Source organism: Alexandromys fortis, unplaced genomic scaffold, assembly GCF_014885135.2.
Source record: "Alexandromys fortis isolate MF-2015 unplaced genomic scaffold, M_Fortis_MF-2015_v1.1 scaffold_112, whole genome shotgun sequence".
Classification (NCBI taxonomy): domain Eukaryota; kingdom Metazoa; phylum Chordata; class Mammalia; order Rodentia; family Cricetidae; genus Alexandromys; species Alexandromys fortis.
Window position 1 is genome coordinate 5,197,411 of NW_026068013.1, and position 21,076 is coordinate 5,218,486.

The window sequence follows — 21,076 nt, forward strand, 5'->3', positions numbered from 1 at the left end:
TTATTTGTTTGTTTGTTTGTTTATTTATTTTGAACCCATAATTTAGGCAGACTGTGTATGAGAGCTGGCTCTACCTGACTTCCGGCACAGTGTGGAAGTTTGGGAGTTACAGCCATTTGAAGACATTCAGTTCCACCTGTTGGTGTTGCCTAGGACCTTCACGGTAGCTGTCATCCTGTCTGTAGCAGTCTTGGGTGTCACACACATCCTGTGCCCTCTCTTCCATTGTTAGAGACAGCAAAGGCTGTGGCTCTGAGGAGAGAGAACGCAATCCTGAACACTTTAGACAGAGAAACGACCAAGTCACCCTCTGAGAAGAGACTGTGGAGTAGGTTCTGCTGTCCTGGACTTGTAGAAAAATGCACTCTGTCACTTACTTGCAGCAACTCTAATTTCCCTTCTGCCGTAGATTTTCAGCCCACATAAGATATTCCAGCACTTTCTCTGCATTGGCATCTCATCTCTTGCTGACTATTTTTCTAAAGGAAGGCTCACACCCTTGCTTCTCAAAGACACAAGGTCTTAGTTTTAGACCCAAATGTGATTATTGTCTGAGACAACTGAGACTAGACTAGATAACACCTGAGACCAGACTAGATAACTGAGACTAGACTAGATAATTGAAACTAGATGAGATAACTGAGACTTAATAACTGAGATCAGAGTAGATAACTGGGACCAGACTAGATAACTGGGACTAGACTTGATAACTGGGACCAGACTAGATAACTGGGATGAGACAAGACTAGATAACTGAGACCAGACTAGATAACTGAGACTATACTGGATAACTGAGACCAGTGTCTCCTAAATCTGGAGTCCCATCTCTGCCTCCCTGTGCCTCTCTCTCCAGTGCCCCCATGTCCCCACGCCCACATGTCCCCATGCCTCTATTCTCCACTGCCTAGGTCTCCCAGTGCCTCTGTCTGTCTCCCAGTACTCGGTACCCCAGTGCCTCCATCTCCCCATGCCTGTCTCCCACTGCCTCCGTACCCCAATGCCTCCATCCATTTCCCAGTACCTTGGTACCCCAGTGCCTCCATCTTCCTGTGCCTTCATCTCATCATGCCTCCATGTCTCTGTTCCTCTATCCCCCACTGCCTTGGTCTCCCAGTGCCTCTGTCTGTCTCCCCAGTATCTCGGTACCCCAGTGTCTCCATCTCCCCATGCCTCTGTCCCTCACTGCCTCCATCCCCCAGTGCCTCCGACTCCTCGTCATGGGAGACACAAGCTGCTATGCTCAGCTTGTCTGTGAGTGCTGGAGGCCCAGGCCAGGGTTTTTCCATTTACGAAACAAGCACTTTATAAGCCTAAATCTCTCCATAGCCCTAGAGTTTTGTTTTTTAATGATTGTTTTGAAGCCCTCAAACGCCTAAAATGTGATCTAACTTCTGTCAGCACGGAGCAGGGATGTGACTTGTCCAAAGCGACAGTGCAGCGGAGGAAGGGGCCAGGGTTCATGTCCTGGTCATTGTAGCAGATTCTTTCCTCTAAGCAGGCTTGTATAAGAAAAGGCAGAAATGCTGGAGTTAGTAAGGGGACAGGGGACAAGAGTTACAGAAATGAGGAAAAACTCTGGAAGGCAAAGCTGGTGGCAAGCAAACAGAAACAAGCAGGCTAAGGAAGTCTTTTCCCCTTTACTTGTCCCAACTTTCTTCTTTCCTCTAGATTGCAGAACATCTGTTCCTATTCTTCTCCTTGGAAATTTGAAACAATTTCCTCTTTAGATGGAAGGCTAACAGTTGGTATGTCTGTTATAATGAGTCCTGGTGAGCCAGACATTATTTTAAAGGTAAGGTCACTCATGACATGCAGGGCTCTGTTGCTGGGCAGAAATAATATGTTAGGCAAAACGGTATTGACGTGACCAAAGCAGACAATGCCTTTCTTGGGGTGCTGTCAAATCAAATGCAGGCATGTGTGGAGCCCTCAGTCCTACGAAGGTGATCACTGCATTGGATGATAGTTGTTAAAAGTGGCTTCTTTGTTCAGAAGAGGGTCAAAGTTAGAATTCTGTGCAACATTATGGGTTTCATTTTGTAAGGGATTGTGGTGCCTAGAAATCCCTCCGCTCTCCTGCTCTTAAAATCTAATCTGTGTTTGAGCTCAAGGAAAAACCAGGCACCACACACAGCCAGAGAAGCTTGGGAACAATTAACAGCTACCTCTCAGGACCCCGGTGGCAATTAATAAGAGGCCATTCTGCATCTGGGTGTGGTTTTGTTCCTACAATAATACTTGATTAAAGCTGCCATTGTGGGGTCTCAGAAACCTGGTGGTGGAGGCATCTCCAGCTGTGGCTGCTGGCCTCTGTTTCTCCTCCCCAGGAAGTCAGTCCTGTTGCCCTCTGCTGACACTCACCAGGGATTCTGGTGTTCCTCGGGGTCAGCATAGTGAGTTCACCCCTGAAAACTCACTGTGATATCAAATATATTTATCCCATTTGCCTTCTAACCAAAATCAGAGTGGCTTCACAGAGGCGCCCTCTCCATTTATCAGGTCACCTTTGCCCGATTCTTCTCCACAGGCATGAGAACACTTCCCTGGTGGGAACACTGCCCTCATCACGACAGCGAACCACCAGCTCAAGCCCGGTATCTTTGACCCTTCTCTAACCCTGTCCAGGAGAGAGGTGCACAACACCTCATTTTAGATGTTTGTCAATAATTTCTGTAGGCTTTGATCTTTTAGCCTAGCCATATGAGTGAAAAAAAGGAGAAAAAGAAAAAATCCTATAAAAGAAGGCAATGTTAATAGTGGCATTTATTTATATTTTTCTTAACTTGGAGCAATCATGATCTTGGATCTCATCGGCATTTAAGTTTCATAGCAGATGAGGCTCTCACATTAACACAGAGAAATAGACACACAAAGACACACCACACACAACAAACATAGACACATAAACACATGCGCACACACACATACATGGGAAGCCAAGGTCTCAGGATATCTGGTTTTCTAAAACTACTTCACAAGCAATCCGTCAATACAAGGACAGTAATGATTTCCCTGCAGTGTTTTCTGTCTACATGTTCTTGTCTCCCTGTCCGCTCCTTCTTCCTCCCATGCACATACTTTGGAAGAGATGAGCTTCGGGTTGCTGATAATTTCAGAATAAATGTTTAGATCCAACACAAAGACATTCAAAGGTAAAAGAAAAAGGCTCAACACCCTGGAACTTCTTCTCTAAAGGAGGATGTATTTCTAGGTCCATTCTAAAGCCCAGGAAGTCTCGGGCCCAAACTAAAACCTATCTCCCCACACTGTCAGGATTTGGGGATTTAGCATCGACACACCTTGTAGTTTTGGCAGTGACCTGTCACTTGGGTGGTTGTCTTCAAATACCCCTAATGCTATTTCGGATAAAAAATGCCTCATTACCGTGTAAGCCGGGAGAAGAAATGAACTCACATATCACCAGCCTCTCTGTCTCTCTCTCCATGTCATCCCTGTGTTCTTTGGAGGCAGTTTCGTTCCCAGGGGACTGTAATGCCCCTGAAAATTGACAGTCACATTCTATTATAACATATTTTCCCCATTTAATAACATGGCCTAGGTAATGATTCATAATCCTCAAAGGGCCTCCTGCCACTGACAGCTGAACCCAAGTAATTGAGAACACCATGCAATTTGGCGGTGACTACACTTTTATGGTTGGATCAAGAGTTAAAGCAACAGTATATCTGGAGAGACTTTCAGTAGAGTGACAGCCTCGTGATATGTTTCCGCATCAGCTTTACAGATGCAGCTCTGGTGTTCTCAGGTCCGCATGGCCCAGAACAGGTTTGTGAGTGAAGTCCATTACAGACAGGGAAGCTTTCTCCTTTAGCTCTGTAATTTCAGTGTCTGGGATGTAGGATATAAGCTTGGCATACAGTGTGCTCCCTCATCATTTTCTCTGCCTCGTCCAATGTTTCCCGGGAACCTCACCTGTCAGTACCAGGACTACCACATTCTCTAAGACCCCTGTGAGCCCTGGGGGGACTAATATGACTGCTGCACTCATGCAGCCTCCATGTCTGTAGCTACTTCTTCCTACTCCATGCTGGTTTCAGTTAGGACTTGGTGGGGCAGGCATTTCCACAAAAGCCAACATCCATCCTTCTCACAAATGCAGCTCAGATACAGTGAGAAATGGCCACACTTTGGGTTTCTCATGGGCTCCTCGAGAACCACAGCTTGGGCTGAGGCTCTCAGTAGTCAACCTTGTGGAGCTTCCCTCCTCGTCACCATTAGCAGCACCTCAGAATGCAAATACAGCCTGGTATTACAGCCCTTTCCAACTTCCAGACGGGCCATATACCTCACCGTGTGAGCGTGTATGTGTGTGTCACACAGGCACATACACGCATGTTCCTGTGGGATTGTATGGCTGTATGTGCACACGCACATAGTGCATGAAAAAGCCAGGAATTCATGTCAGGTGTCTTCCTCAATCACTCTCCAGTTAGTGTTTTGGGTTTTTTTTTTTAAGCAAGGTTTCTCACTGAGCCTGAACCTCACTAATTCTGCTGGTTGGCCTGCAAACTGCAGAGATCCTTGTGTCTTCCCTTCCCAGCTCTGGGATCACAGACATCTGCCGCCATCCAGATTTCTCCGTGTGTAAGTCTGGGACTCCAGCTAACATTTTACCCCCTGAGCCATCACCCCAGCCCCCTGATGTGTTTTTAGAATTGTATATAATAATATATACTACATGCAATCTGGTATATTTCATTGAGCACTCAGTAATTAATAGTATGTTCGTTCTTCTGAGTTCAACTTTGAAATGTGGCATTGCATAAATATGAGTGGTAGCAGACACTGTGCTGTCACCTGTCTGGAGTCGCCATAAAGTCGAACGCAGGTCTGCTCCCCAGGGGGTTGAACCTGGCTTCAACTCCAGGCTGTGACATTTGTCGTGTGACAGACTTTTCTTGGGGAGGTGCAACACACACGGATCTACTCACCCCAGAAATGGAGCCTGTGACAGACTGTACCAATATCCAAATTGGCAAGCCAGTTAGCTTTTTTGCAGTCACGGGAACATGAGTAAGGGTTAGTTACTAGGATCAGGGATATCTGAAAAACAGCTGTATAACCAGAAAGCCTTCCCAGCATGGATGACAATTCCCTAAAACTGCAGTCTTGAAGGTATGTGCAGACAGATCCGCAATCCCCACATCTCTCTTCCTGCACTTCAGTGCTCGGAGGCTCCACCCCACCGACTGTACTGTTGGGAGGGGCCCTTAAGAATCTTCCAAGCTTTCTTCTTTGCAGATAAGAGACTTTTCTAGGACCTTTCATTTACCACCTGAGACTCTTGATTCTCCTCCTTCCTGAGACAAATGTTTCAATTTGGAGAGAATGTTGGGATTCGTAGGAACATGCCACACAATGGCATTGATTCCTGTATCAATCAGTGTACCAGTGGCGGTGGCTCAGCCTATCAGAACCTCATTAGCATCTTACCATCCATGAAATTTCTGTTTCCCCACTGAAGCTGACGACACTGTGGCTCTAGACGCTAACACTCTGCTAGGGCTGGGTCTGTATAAAAGAACTGTCTGCATGGGTGTGAGGATCTGAGTTCTGCTTTGAAAACAACAATCCATATCTGTAACCCCAGCACTCTACTGCAGGACAGGAGGGAGAAACGGGAAAATCTCTGGGAACCTGCAGGCTAGCCTGGCATACAGAACAATGACAATAGCGTATGTCTCAAACAGGGTGGAAAATGAACCAACGCTGACTTCCACACATGTTCTGGCATATGCAGACCCACATTCGTGTATGCAAACATACACGTGCACAAAATATTTTTCAAAGTGAGTCATCTCTTTTCTCCTATGTCCATTTTCCTATGAAAGAAACAGAAGTGGAACAGCCTGCATTATTATTATTGTGTTTGTTTGTTGACAGTGGGCAGCCGGCTATGGGACTCACGCAGCCTAGAACACAAATTCCAGTCTGAGAAATATTCTTTCCACCTCCCTCGTGCACTGAGGGCAACTGTTGCTGAAGTGGGGAGGTGAGGGAGTAAGACGGGTCTTCCCCCTTAGTCTCTAAATTGTAGGCAAAGTCTGCACCCTGCTCTGCGCAGGCAGAGCCCCTGCACCCTGCTCTTCGCGGGCAGAGCCCCTGCACCCTGCTCTTCGCAGGCAAAACTGCTGCAGTGGTTTGTTTTGCATACCATAAAAAAGCAATTCAACTAGAGCCAGAGACGTTTTTGTTGACTTGCATTTGAGATATGTTTTTAACTTGCAGAACAAAGTTTAATTTGGATTCCATTTCCCCTGATGAGGTAGAGCATCCCCACTGTAGGAAAACCTGGCTCTCCTTTATTCTTGCAAGGATGGTAAAAAATTTTCTGGGTCACAAAACAAGCAGGGGAGAAAGAAATGAAGGTGCATACAATACTCATAAACTAAGCATTCCCCTGTGGTAATTACTAGAGGGCTTGCATTAAGAAGCTGTCAGCCCCGGGAGCCTTGGCCATCTTTCCCTCTCAGTTTCCCTTGTTTCCCTGTTCAGGCTCACTTGTATAACATTATAAAAAGATCTGCTTTGCCCAGTGTTTTCCAAAGTGCTTGGAAGCGCTGATTAGCAATTATCAAACAGCACCACAGGGTTTGGGAACCCCACTAGTAAATATGACTCTAACCAGGGACTAATCAATGTGTTTCTTAAAACCCGCTGTCAGAGGGAAGCAGTAGCAAGGGGACCTGAGTGGCCACGGGTACCGGGAGAGGCATTCAGTCTATATCAAACAAGCATGACCCTACCTGTGTGAATATTCCATGAGTGTGGAACAAGGTCCCTCTTCTTCAAGAAATCATTTCATGGGGGGGGGGGATCAGAATGCTTAAAAAGTAAATAAATACAAAAAACTGTGAAAACTAAGTTGCTGACTGTAGATTCTAGATGAGAGAAATCACTCTGGCCTGGAGTGTCCCAGGGAAGTCTCATATAGAATGCCACCTGGGATGAGCTTTCCGGACAGAGAAGGCAAGCATCCCCGGGTGGTACCCTCCAATCGTCAGCCTTTTGTGTCCTGTATGATCTGTCCACAGCAACGTGTGGACTCAGGGGGTAAGAGGCCAGGCCACCTAAGGCCGGCACCTCTGCCCTGATAATGTACTTTACCGAGCACTTAGCACATGGTGTTGGGCACAGACAGTATTAGTCCTTCTATCTGCTGTCCTAAAGAGACCCAGGAGGCAGAATAGCCACACTTCTGAAAGGTAGAAGGGACACCCTGAAAGGAAGATGTCCTCTGTCTTTCCCAGGAGAATCGACCCTAATGAGAATGTCACAGGAGCTAGGCGAGAGGGAGGGTGCGCTGCGAAGTTGGGGGAGAAGAGAGGGAAAGGGGAGCAGGCAGCCTTTTTGCCTCGCCCGACCCGCCGTTCTTTCCGCAGTCCCTTCTCCCTCACTCTCTCAGTGCCTCGTTCCCCATTATCCTCACGTGTGGATACCCCACAAACTTAAGTCTGCGTCCTTAATTTCCCACATCTCCCTCAGACATATCACCTGTGCACATGGCTCTCAAGCCTCCTGTCTCCAAGCAGACCTGTGTTCTGAGCCTGTCCTCCAGGTTTTCACAGTCTGCTCAAACAATGCACTGCCTGTGACTGCATCCCAGAGAAAACCAGCCCTCTCTCCGCCTTCTTATTACAGGACCATTCTCGCCACTGTTGTGTCCTGGGCATCCCAATACAAATATAAAACCATCCTCAGCCCCAGCCTCTCCACTGGTGGTGAAACAGTACTCCCATGATGTTGAGGACGCAGTTGCAATGTATGTCGTCATGCTTTGGGGACCCATTTCTCCATCAGCGTCCTGGGTCTCAGAGCCCCTCTGTTAGAAGTAAGGAGGAGGGCATGCTTGCATGGGTGAAAACCTGGCAAGGGATGACTTGTCAATGCCAAAAATTATTGTGCTGGGGTGAAAGAAGAGGAGGTTAGGAAAAAAACAGAATCTTACCATCCATGGCAACAAGCAGAAAGGATGTGCATTGGAAAGACACTGTGGGTCCATTCAGCCTGAGGGGTTCTACATACAGAGACTGGAAATCACATGAAAGGAACTCAGTCGTGTTTTCCCATCTGTTCACTGGTGTTAAATTCCTCTAAGAGTTACTCATTCCCTCATGTACACCCAGGAAAATCTTCCCACCACTTTTTTAAAATTATTGTTATTAAAACCAGCAGAGTTAACCCATAGCATGCTGTAGAAGACAGGGAAATGAGAGCACACACATTTTCTGGGATCGTAAATGCCGTTAACGTGGACTGCTTCATGTGAACTTTATCCCAGTACCAGCCTTGGGTTTTTCTCACTGTTCTCAAGGACAGCACTTGAGAGCAGAGACTCGTGGCTTTGGGGGAACGTCCCTTTAGTTTGGGAAAGTGGTAAGACGCACAGACCCTCTTCATACGAGAGGACAGGAGCAGAGGTCAGCTGGAGAGACAGGCTGTCCCCTGACCCCGACGTCCTAAGTACAGTAGAAAAGGAGTCCGCTTATTCTGTTTCAGAAATGAACAAAGAAAAACTTCCCAGCTAGATAGCTTTCAGAAAACCCCCCAGCAGATGTGTTTAAAGGCCACCTTGCCAGGTGACCATCGCAACAGAACCAAGTTTATAGCTCACATTAGCTCTGCTGATGAGCCACAAGCTACTTTGGAGAGGACTAATCAAAACCGTTCTTCAAAAACATACTTACCTCTGGTCATGGACAGATAGGTTGTTTTGAGGTTTTTAACATTCCTTTAACCATTCCACAAATATTTATTGGGCATCGATTACATGACAAATGTCAGGTTTGGTCTGCCCTCTCGAATACATCTGTGTATAAAACTTGTGGCTCAAGACCCCTTTGGGGATCAAATGACCTTTTCATAGGGGTTACCTAAGAATTGGAAAACACAGATATTTACCTTATAATTTACAACATGAGCAAAATTACAGTTATGAAGTAGCAACAAAAATAAACAAAAATAATTTTATGGTTGGGGTCACCCCAACATGAGGAACTGTATTAAAGGAACGCAGCATTAGGAAGGTTGAGAACCACTGGTGTACAAGAATAAAAATTTCAGCCCTATTTTCAAGATTGTTTGCGCTTTGTGTTTTGGTCAAATCTGCACTTAGTGCCCAACTAACTCTTTGTACAAGATGACTGAATGATGGTTTACACAAGGCATGTTCCTATTATCAAAAACCCAGTAGAGCTGGAGTTGGCAGATGTTGGCTTCCACCTCTCATTCCAGCAATGCTTCTTCTGGGGACATTGCTGAGGCTGTCAAAGGCCATCACAGAAAGATATAGTCTCTCCCATGCTGAAGAACACACAACTTCCTTTGTCCTCCCTGTACCTTGACCCCTATCACTGACTGTTGGATTTCTACCATGCCAGGGTCATGAGTTCTGATTTCACTCTCTTTGCAGGATTTAAGGCATAATCACTCTCTACTTTAATTAGGGAGCACCTGTTGTCTGCCTTGTTCCTTCTGTTCTTACATAGACCACCAGAAGGCCATTGCCCTTTATATGACATTCAGTTATGAATATTTTCATGAATTTACTTTGAAAGACACTTAATACTAGGCAGGTATTTGTGCAGGCATGAGGACTAGAGGTGTCCTTATGAACTGTGGAGTGGAGTGGGGGCTTTAGGAAAAGGAACCAATAATTAGATGGTGTATCTTTTAAAAATCTTTAAATTATCTTTATTTAGCTAGTGTGCCGTGGGGATACATACATGCCACAGTGTACATGTGGAAGTCAGACGATGATTGCAAGAGTTAGCTCTCGATTCCACCATGTGAGTCCAGGGAACTGAACTCAAGTCATCAGCCTTGTGGCAAGTACCTGGACCTGGACCGACTGGCCCTAACTACTGGATAGGAGCCAGCTGCTGTAGCCACACAGTGCACCCTGACCCCAGGAAGATGGAGGGAGGGAGAGAAGGAGGAAGGGAAGGAAATTGACTGTGGTTCTGAGCTCATGTCCATTCTCTGAAAAGCACGCTGTCAGAACACAAGCTGAGTGGACTTCCACTGTGGGTACCTTCTTGATATCATGAAAACAAAATAACTAGGGAATAAAAGATGCTGCTGTTACCCACTAAGCAGTATTAAAAGAAGCTCTGACATTATCTCTTGTTCATTCACCTTGTCCCAGAGCAAGAAGCAAACGTGATGTGGTGTGTGTATCTGTGTATGTATGTATGTGTGTAGAGGTCACATGACAACCCTAGGTATCATTCCTTCAGTACTATCCAGATGATCAACCTTGATCTCAGCCATCAGGCCATCACCAAATAAGCTAAGCCCCCATGGGCCTGCCTGTCTTTGCCTCCCCAGTGCTAGGGTTACAGGCCCAGCTTTTGTTTTGTGTGGGATCTCATCCAGTCTTTATGTTTGTGAGGCAAGCACCTTTGCTGGCACCTTCAGAGTTGCTGCAAGGACACGACCAGGGTCTCTCTGTTCAGGGGACTGAGCAGGGGCACTGCCTCCTGGATTGTCCATCTGTCCTGGGGAAAGGGACTGCAGCCTGAAAAGGAGTGCTGGCTGCTGCAGGTTTGCTGCAGGCAGCAGAAGAAGGGAAGAGAATGCCCTTTGTTCCCTGTGTGCTTCTTTTACTCCTGTGAAAGCGGAGTGCTGCCTTGGGTGCAAGGTAGAGCTGACACTCTCTCCACGCCTTTAGAATTCCAGGTGTGCTTCTACTGATTGACATTTGGAAGCTGATCCTGCAGTTAGTCCAGAGCAAACTCTTCCCTTTGAGAAAAGCATAAACCTTTAGGACTGCAGTGAGTGCTGTGTCGTTCCCTGGAAGGGCAGTGGCCTTCTAGGTGTCACACATATAATTTATGACAAATTCATAATAATATATTAGAGCAACATGACATTTATGGTGCAGCCCAAACCTGCATGGCAACAGTGAGGGATCCAGGCACTGTGTCTGCATTGCATGTTCTTGGGAAAAAGCCCAAGTGGGAACTGCTCACCCACTCTTTCACTGGCGCCTTCACCGAGCAGCACGGCTTTCTGCAGCTGATCTCCAGGCCATGGGTCTGAAGGGCTCCGTTCCCCTCCCTGTCTCAGAGGTGCTGGGCTGCCTTGTTTAAAAGAACCACTTCAGTGCTTGCTTGGAGAAGTGTAGTTATAGGGTCTCAGCAGAAAGGCATCAAAGAGAGGTCCCCAAGGTCTAAAATTTCTCTTTCCAAGTACAAACACCATAGTAGAAATACAGGTTCTAAGATATATTCTAGAATTATTGTTATAACTAAGAGGCAGGAATATGAATTTGTTCTAGGCCTCCTAGCAGATCTGAAACCACACTTAAGAGACACTGACCTGTGTTGCCACAGTTTCCTCTTTCTTACCATATAGCTTCAACCAGACAAATGATAGATGATAGATAGATAGATAGATAGATAGACAGATAGATAGATAATAGATAGATAGATAGATAGATAGATAGATAATAGATAGATAATAGATAGATAGATAGATGACAGATAGATAGATGACAGATAGATAGATAGATAGATAGATAGATAGATAGATAGATAGATAGATGATAGACAGACAGACAGATGATAGACAGATAAATGATACATAGATAGATAGATAGATAGATAGATAGATAGATAGATAGATAGATAATAGACAGATAGATGATAGACAGATAGATGTTAAAACCGACAGTGTCACTGTGTTAGATACTTAGGATATGAACTCACTTTTTCTGTGAAAATGCACGTGACATTACCCTGAACTGAATACCACAGAGCCCAAAAATATCGAATCCTCCACCAGAGCTCCAGCTTTTGAGTTGCAACCCTGGGTCTTGTGTGGGGCCAGGATCATGGGGCAGCTACAGCTATCCCTGCATCTTTTTTCTTCCAGCTTCTTCTGTGTGGAGGGCACCTAGCAACCCAAAAGGGTACCAACTAACTCACTAGCCAGATGTGATACAGACAGTGGGAATCCCGTCCTTTAGAAGGCTAATGTAAAAGGATTTCCATGAGTTCAAGTCCAGCCTGGCCTGCAAGGAAAGTTACAAGTGCTATATTTAAAAAAATAAAATAGAATCTAACAAAAAGTCCCCAAACTTTTTCACTTATGTAAAACAAACACATTCTCTGAAAATTTGCTAGGCAAGCACAATCAAGTCTGTCCTTCAAGTCTGTCCTTCAGTCCGGTAGCTGTTTGCTCTAAAACACTCTCGCCTGCTCCTTTTGGAGTTTCCAGACAACGGTTTTGCAATAACAATAGGAGCCTCCATGGGGCTCCCTACAGCCTGAAAGTCCTTCAGAAGGGGGGTAGAGAGTGTGGGGGACAAAAGACAGAGAGACAGAATGAGAGTTGTAGGAAATATGTAAGGTTGACTGTCCCGTGTCTTCATCTGTCACTGGGTTTACTGTGTTCACATGAGCATGTGGTCTGTGTCACACTTGATGTCTACGCAGAGATAACTTTCGTAGAGAAGAACAGTCTACAAGGTCATAAAACCGGTGCCAACCTCCGTTGATGTGAGAGAAATAGAAGCAACCATAAGATACTATTTTTCTCCTTTCAAGTTCGCGATGCTGCTCTTCAACTCCGCTCTGGGTCACCCAGGAAGTCAGGAAGTGAGGCTCCCACGCTCCGTGTGAGGAAGTAATACATGTGACGTAAGAGGACACATTGTCGATACGTATCAGACGCCTGTAAATGTTCGTGATCTTTCACCCAGTTGTCCTTTCTGAAATGTAACATTAAGAAATAATCAAAGGATTACATACTTAAGCGAATGTATTCAAGTTATATTTTAACAAACCTTTGAAAGTAGTTATTCAGGTGTTACTTTTCACGGAGTCATTTATAGCAACAGAACTGGAAGAGTTCTAGTTCAGCCTTCTTCTCACTTGGGAGAATTCAGTCATGTCTTGTTGTAAGGGAAACAGCCTTTGTTCCCCAAATGTGCTGCCCAGAGTTGTGACCGCAAATTCGTCTACAATGCCAACTCTGCGATTTCCTTCTCAACCCTACTGTGTCTGAGACCAGGCTGACCGGAGACATGAGAGTCTCGCCACCTTCCAGGTGACTTAGATAGATGCTGGGATGTGGAAGTCACTCGGGGAACACATGCTACTGACACATTGCAATGCGTGTCCACAGAGGAAGTGTTCTGAGGCCCATGTGTTTGAAAAGTATCTATGTGTAAACATGCCTGAAAGAATCATGGCTAGGATACACCTGAACAAATCCCCAGGCTTGTGCATGGTAGATCATGTACAGCAGTGACCATTTTCTGTACGTTCCAAACTTTCTACAACGTTTATGAACTATTCTATGATAAAGAAAACAAGTTGCTTGTGGTAATTCCTGCCCGTTGAAAGTCCTGGAGACTCAAAGTGAGGAAGCTCTTGCACAGGTTCCAAGGAAGCGATGGGAAGGGGGATGCCTGGTGCCCGTCACTTCTCTAGGGAGGCTTGCTATGCTGAAGGAGGGCTTGCCCAGTCTGTGTTTGCTTTACTCACAAAGGGCCACACCATTTATTTTTGTTTGTTTTTCGAGATGGTATTTTGCTGCAGCTCCGACTCTTTTAGAATTTGCTCTGTAGACCTAGAACTCAAAGATCCACCTGACTCTACCTCCTGAGAGCTTGCATTAAAAGCAAGGTATGCACTGCCTTGCTCAGTCTTACACACCGTTTATCTTAAGTATCGTGCATGGGAGTAGACACACAGTGAACTCCAGCCACCCACAGTCAGACTCAGAATCTCTGGGTGCTCTTCTTTATGGTCTTTGTGCCATGTACAAAGATATGGCTTTGCCTACTGCCACATAAAAAAAGGAGGGAGGGAGGAAGAAATGAAGGATCAGCTTAGGACTCTGTCCTAAACTCTATCATTTGAAGAAATAATTTAGGACATTTGCTTTTTCCTCATAATTCCATAAGAAGAGTTAAGTATCAAGAGTGGTGTAAACAAAACTCCGGAATTCTAAGAGCCCAGGCCTTTGTTAGAGGAAAGATAAACGAGAAGAGGAGAGACCTGGAGCAGGTTCTGTGGCTGCAAACCAGTCTCTTGTCATCTCTGTGTCTTTCTTCTTTACCCCTAAACTGTAAGAACTAATGAGACCGCTGTCAGAAGCTCCCTCCAGCTCTATATTATTCCGCTTTTGTGACTGGATTCGTGGAGATTGTGAGCACAGCCAAAGATGATGTAGTACTCTTTGGTCTGTTCAGTACAACTTGGATTTGTGAACTCCTCCTTGTGCTTCGTCAGAGGTCGGAGCATCCTTAAATGAGACTCTCTGCTGCCCTGACACTGGAAACTGTAGAAGGCTTTCTTCTGGACCATCAACCAGTTCCCAAATAACCACATGGAGACTCGTTAGTTATGAATGCTCGGCCTCAGCTTAAGCTTGTCCCACTAGCTATCATTATGTAATTTAGTCTATCTCTCTTCATCTGCATTTTTATCATTCTGTATGTCCTGTTCCAGGCCTGTCTGTCTGGCACCTGCCTGACTGGCTGACACCAGGCCTCTTTCTCTTTTTCTCCCAGCCCAGATTCCTCCTCCCACTTATACTCTCTGCCGGCCAATCCTGTCTGTCTCTCCTCTGCCTATCTATTGGCTGTTCAAATATTTATTTCACCAATCAAGTTCCTTAGGCAGGAAAGGCAACACATCATTACTTTGTTAAACAAACAGAGCACACCTTTCACCACTAAACAAATGCAGCCTAAACCAATAGAATGCACTCCTTCCACAGCTAGTCATATTCTGTGACAAGAAACCAACTACCTGGTGCATTACTGATATTTGCAAAGCACAATTTCAAAGTGAAATGTCACATTCATAGCATTGCCCATAACAGCACCCCATAGAAATGAAAAATGTTCACTTTAGAAAATATAGAAATGGGCCAGCAAGATGGCTCACAAGGTAAAGGTGCTTGCGGCCAAGACTGATGTCCCAAGTTTAATCCCCAGAATCCACACAGTGGAAGGAAATAAGAGACTCTAAAAAGTTGCCTCTGATGCCAACACCAATGCAATGGTATACATGTATGTGTATGTGCATGCACACACATGAAATAAATAAGTGTAATTTTAAATGAAAATGTAGATGATGGGTTCTGGGCATACGTCATGGGAGCACTTAACTGGAGTTCCTGTTTACCAGGGAACATGGCTGTTTCCATGTTAATTAAAGGACCTCATCTCGAACCTCAGCTGCCTCCATCTGAGCACATTTCTTCTCTCGTTGGAAATATTTCTAGTTGACCTTCACAATTTCTTTGTTTCTGAAAAATATGGTTATGTAAAAATACATATTATATATATTATTTCTTTCTTTTTTTTTTTTTTTTTGTTTTTTCAAGACAGGGTTTCTCTGAGGTTTTGGAGCCTGTCCTGGAACTAGCTCTTGTAGATCAGGCTGGTCTAGAACTCACAGAGATCTGCCTGCCTCTGCCTCCCGAGTGCTGGGATTAAAGGTGTGAGCCAGCACCGCCCAGCTTTATTATATATATTATTTGTATTTGCGTATAAATATAAAGTTTATAATTTAAAAAAGGGCAGTACAGACAAAGGCAAGTGGCATACCAGCTATTCCAGGCAAAGAGTTGTATGACTTTGTAGCATGGGAAAGAAGCTCACTGATCCCACAGTGGGCCTGCATCTGCTCTCTGTCTCCAGCTTCCCCTTGACAGGGAATGGGAAAGGAACACATATGTCGTCTGGGACTGGCAATTGCCAATTTTTGCTTGGAATGAAGAGTATACTTCAACTGCTAGGACGGCTCAGGTTCGGGGAGAGATGACTATGTGTCCCTTTAAACTGCGCAAGTTCACCACGCGCACTCCATGACGAGGGAAGCATGTGGTTTGCTTGGCATAGGGAGTGAGGATGTCTTGGCTGCAGCCAGCATTTCTAAAGCTGGAGCTCTGTAAACGTTGTGCGTCCCTAGAGGGAATGATAGGGCACAGGGGGCCTGAAAGCTGTGGATTCCGTGAACCCGGGCAGGACAGGGCAGTGGTGTAACTGTACATGAAGAGCTTCTCATGGCTGGTTGGGAAGAGTGACCGTGCTATTAGACAGTGCCAGACCTGGAGCTGTTTTGCATCTTTGCAGCCTGGAAGACAACCTTTCCAGATTCTCGGGCTCCAGGCGCCTGGGTTCAACTAGAAGATCCCTCAAGACAGGATCTTGATCTTTCAAAACCCAGTACCCAGAACAGTTACTGGAGCTTGGAGAGTGCCAACGCCAGTCTCTAAACATTGCTGGGTGTTTTATTAGCCCTATAAAATGCTAGCTTGCACCAAGTAGATTTGCCAAGACTTGCTTTTATGAACCTCTTATGAAAGCAAAAAAAAATCATAAAAAAAAAGAGTCAAACTGATTCTTCATGAATTGGATATGTTGGTCGCAAAACAAGAAAAATGAGATTGATAACCAAGATTTCTACTGCATGGTCAAGGTCACAGTACTCTACCATACAGTCATGGAGACACTTTTCAAATTTATTTATTTTTCTCTTACTAAATGAACGGGTGCTAAAATGCTTACAAAACAAAACGTGGTGTAATAGAATGGGGAGTGTTGTTTTCAGGTCCTAAGGATTATTTCAGGCTGCTGATTTTGGCATACACCTGTTAAAAGACCAACCTCCCTTGATTTACAAATGAAAGGCAAACGTTGTAGTGACAGTGATTCAGGAGGCGAGAAAAGCGGGAGACACAACTGGGAGGCTAACACGTGAGACATCCTCGGGCATGCTGCACGAAGCGTGAAACAAACACGAACACCCTGCCTGCTGAATGCAGCTCAGGACACAGGACAGCTGAACGAGGAACGGCATGATCTTAAACAGCATATAGCATCAACTCTGTAATCATGTTTTTATTGTCTCAAATTCTTCTTTCAACAAGAAATGAAATAATTGCCGCAATTCCGTGTTATTTAGAAAGTCTCAGTTTCCCACCCCCAAAGCAATTCCAAAGTCCGCCCCCTCACACACTGCCTTCCCAGATGCCGAGACTCCATTGTCCGTCTCAAAGACGCAAAAATGAGCCCATTAGGAGACTGAAAAATATCTCCAAGGTTCTGTTCAAGGAGCCACTGCAGGAGGGAGTGGGATTTCTGAGATGAGGTAATAGAGTACAAATAGAAAACCCTCTAGGGAACCCTTCCCTCGGATGCCTATTCCCTCTATGATTGATTTGTGTGGGGGAGGCTGATGAAGCTCAGCTCCCTTGCCTTCGCCACACATCCCGACCATTTCCAGGTCTGAATGTTCCAGTTTGCGGCACACAGGCCAGGCATCTTCTCTGAGACTCGTCCCCAGGGAAGCTGTTCACTCTGTTAGCGACGCGTTTCCCAAGACTTCTCTCAGTGCTGGTCTTACTTTCCGTGGACACTTACTATATTAAGGAAGATTGATCGCCCCCCAGCAGAAAGTGGGGTCACTGGTGTTAAGGAAATGGGACTGTGATTCTCATGTTGCCCACAGCTATTTGTCAGAACTCGAAAGTGATGAACGGATGAACGTTCACATTCTGGTCACTACTAGGCGCTGTGCACCCTGAATCAAGACACACTGTGTGCTGTTACGCATTTCTGGCTTTGTGTGTGGACCTACTGTGTAGAAAGTATAGAGCTACTATAGAGCTACACGGCTAGTCATTGCTTTTCTGAGTTTTCTAATACAGAAAATGTTAGTTCCTGCCTTAGAAGTGAGGAATAGAGAGGCACAGGTCAATCACGGGATGCTCCCAATCACAGTTGGGGTTGAAGACAGAAATCAGACATGAAGTCTTGTTGACAAACAAGTCAAAATAATGTCTTTAGAGCTGGGGATGTAGTTAAGTTGACAGAGTGTTTGCCTAACATGCATAAAGGCCTGAATTTTATTCCCAGAATTTCATAAACCAAGCAAGGTGCTGCACACTGGCAGTCCCATCCCAGAACTTGGGAGCTGGAGGCAGGGGGATCAGAAATGCTAGGCCATCTTTGTGTACATAGTGAGTCCAAGGCCTACCTGAGATACATGAGACTCTGTCTTCAAATGTATGTGTATAGGTGTGGGACTGGGGAGGAGGAAGGGGGTAGAAGAGGAATAAATCAAGGGAAGACCCCCTGCTTCATGTAAATGACTGTGCGGTCCTACAACATAAGCATCCGAGGGACTCTGGAGTCTCTGAAGATCCTGTTGCTTCTGTCTGGTTCCTGCTGCCTGGACATGCAGCACTTACCGATTGCTTCCAGTAGGGAAAAAGCGCTGTGGCAGGCGAGAGCGATACGAACTTATTAAAGCATACATCTTTATCGAATTCAAGGCAACAAATACTACATGCCACGCAACTCATTATAATGCACCCAGAATGTGATATGATTTCAAACAGAGAGGATCTGGTGGAAAGCAGAGACTGGAGGAAGTGAGCTCCAGGCTCAGTCTCGTACCACCACTTCTGAGAACTTAGAAGCAATTCAGGTTTTGAGGTTCACTGCAGAGACGCAGCTGGCCCAGACCTTTGCCAGCCCTTCCTGTAGGTAAGATGTTCCTTGCAGTTCTAAATGCACAGATGAAGGTGCAGCTAGGAACTGAGCATGTCTTCATGATGGCTAGAAGGGACTTGCAGTAAATTAGCCTGGGAAGGTCATTTGGAGCTGACAATTTAACAATGGCCTCTTGCTGTGGAGGCCCCGACCAACAGTGACGGCAGGGTTCACAGCTAAGAAGAACCCGCTTGGCAGTAGTTGTAGGACTTCAAAGCAATGCAAAACAAACACAAACTCTGGCTGCAGGTTTCTTCTCCTGCTCACGCTTCTGCTGTTCTTTCCATTCTGGTTTCTATGACAACAGGTCTGATACAACTTGTATTTATGAAAATCACATTAATTTCACCAGAACCTCAGGGATTCCATGTAAATCAATATTTTCCAAATCTGTGGATCATAAGACGCAAGGAGCAGACCTTCAATCTCTTACGAACAGGAACAGAAAGGCGCACTTTGCTCCCGAGGTAGCTGGAAAGAGTCAGAGGCACACCCTCCGGAGCTCACACTTTCTTCCACTACTGCTTACCAGTTCTCGTAAAACAGGCTCTGTTCTCCTAACAAGCCAAATCTTGTTTCCATTCCTGAAAGGGAAACCTGGGAGAGCAAAGCCTCACTCGCTTCACTCCGCCATGCTTTTTGTACTAGGTGCTTTGGATACCTCTTGTAAGTGAGCTGGAGCAGACAGGGAGTGGGGAGCTGCAGGCAGAATACCTCTGTCTCCGTCCTCACGCCGGCAGAGGGGGGTGGTGTCTGGAGTCTGGTGACAGCTCTACGGTGAAAATGAAAAAAATATTTTCTGGGGCAGGAGAAATGATAGCTCAGAAAGAAACATGCTTGCAAGAGTAGTCAAAGGTACCAGAACCCATGTAAGAACAAAGTGCCACGTCGGGGCATGTGCTTGTAATCCCAGCACTGGGAAGGCGGAGGCAGGGGGGTACTTGAGACTTGCTGGCAAGTTCCAGGCCACTAAGGAATAACAGCTAAGGGCTGTTTTCTAGCCTCCACACAGAAACACAAGCACACACATGCAATGTTCGGACGGACACACACACACTCACACAGCATGAATGATAAATAAGTAGATAAAATAAACTTCATACTTAGGACTCTCCTCCAGATGCCAAAGGACATTTTCTATGGTGTTGGGGACAGTCTCTCCTACCTATACCCAGCTTCCAGAGGCCTCGGGAGTAGAGATCCAGATTCAGGAGGCTCTGGTTCTCCCTAGCAGCTTCTCCACAAGCTCAACTTTTAGAGCATCTGGACCTCCTCAGTGTCACACTGGGAAACAGACAAATGACCCAACCTGGGGTAGCCTCATGCTGGCAGTTTATCTCTGTACGCTGGTCCTGTTGCCCAAGAATGAACAAAACCAATCTGGAGAAAGACAGCTGAACCACGCATCGTGCTAGGGAAACCAAAACATGCCGAGGAGACTGTAAGAATCGGGACTGCTGTTTCGCACCACCCCAGAGCATGTCTCTCCGCATCCCCTATTTGTCTGCAATCCGCGGATAGCGATTGTCATATTCTCTCAGGCAAACACTTTCTGTTTAGGCTCGTATCCCCCACAGGCCTTGGATACCCTGAAAACAGGAAATGCAATTTATACTTCTGTTGGAAACGCAAACCACAGCCTTGGGAGCTCAATAGATAATCCTCCTTGAACTGAATTAAAGAGGGATGGGACACACAGAATTAGGGAATCACCCTCCATGAAGCTCAAAACAGGGAAGTTTAGAGCAAAAGGAAGTGGGGAGAGGAGGAGGAGGGAGAGGTGACCTCAGCTTAGCAGTCACTGAACAGGAAACTGTTCAGCAAACCGCAGCTGTGCAGCTTCTAGGGGCTTCTCCTCACCTGGACTCTGTCTGTCACTGCAGTCTGTGCTGCGTCATGTCTGCCTATACCTAATCTATGCAGAAAATCAATGCACCTGACGTTGATGTAGAGATGGCAGGAGGAAGAAATAGATAAGGAAATACCACTGTGGGGGCTGGAGTGATGGCTCAGCGGTTAGGAGCACTGGCGTTTTGACCCCGGTTCAATTCACAGCAACTCCAGTTCTGGGAGATGGAGATCTGATACCTTCACACAATGAACATAAAACGAAGTTAAATAAATTATTTAAAATATATAGAAAAATCAAAGAATTTTTAAAAAGAAACACCATTGCTTCCAAAAATCAAATTTTGTATTATCAGATCTTTTAAAGTAGCCATTTCTAGTGATTTGGGAACATTCTGGATACATATGTTGCTCTTTGCAGCTGACAAGGGAGGCGATGAGAAGAGACAACTGAGCATCTTTTAGAAAAGCTAGAAGGTTTGTCACGAAAGTTCACATCACTTCCTGGACCTCCACCCCACTAGTGGTGGCCATGGGGTGACAAACAAACTGTGTGTGTGTGTGTGTGTGGTGTGTGGGTGTGTGTGTGGTGTGGGGGGGGTGGTGTGTGTATGTGTGGTGTGTGTGTGTGGTGTGTGTGTGTGTGGTGTGTGTGTGTGGTGTGTGTGGTGTGTGTGGTGTGTGGGG

The 21,076-nt window shown here is 45.7% G+C and overlaps 1 protein-coding gene across 2 annotated transcripts in view; it reads left to right on the forward strand.

Moving 5' to 3' along the window:
* The window catches only part of Maml2 (mastermind like transcriptional coactivator 2), a 324,329-nt gene that overhangs the window by 152,979 nt on the left and 150,274 nt on the right, over positions 1 to 21,076 (forward strand). The window lies entirely within an intron of this gene.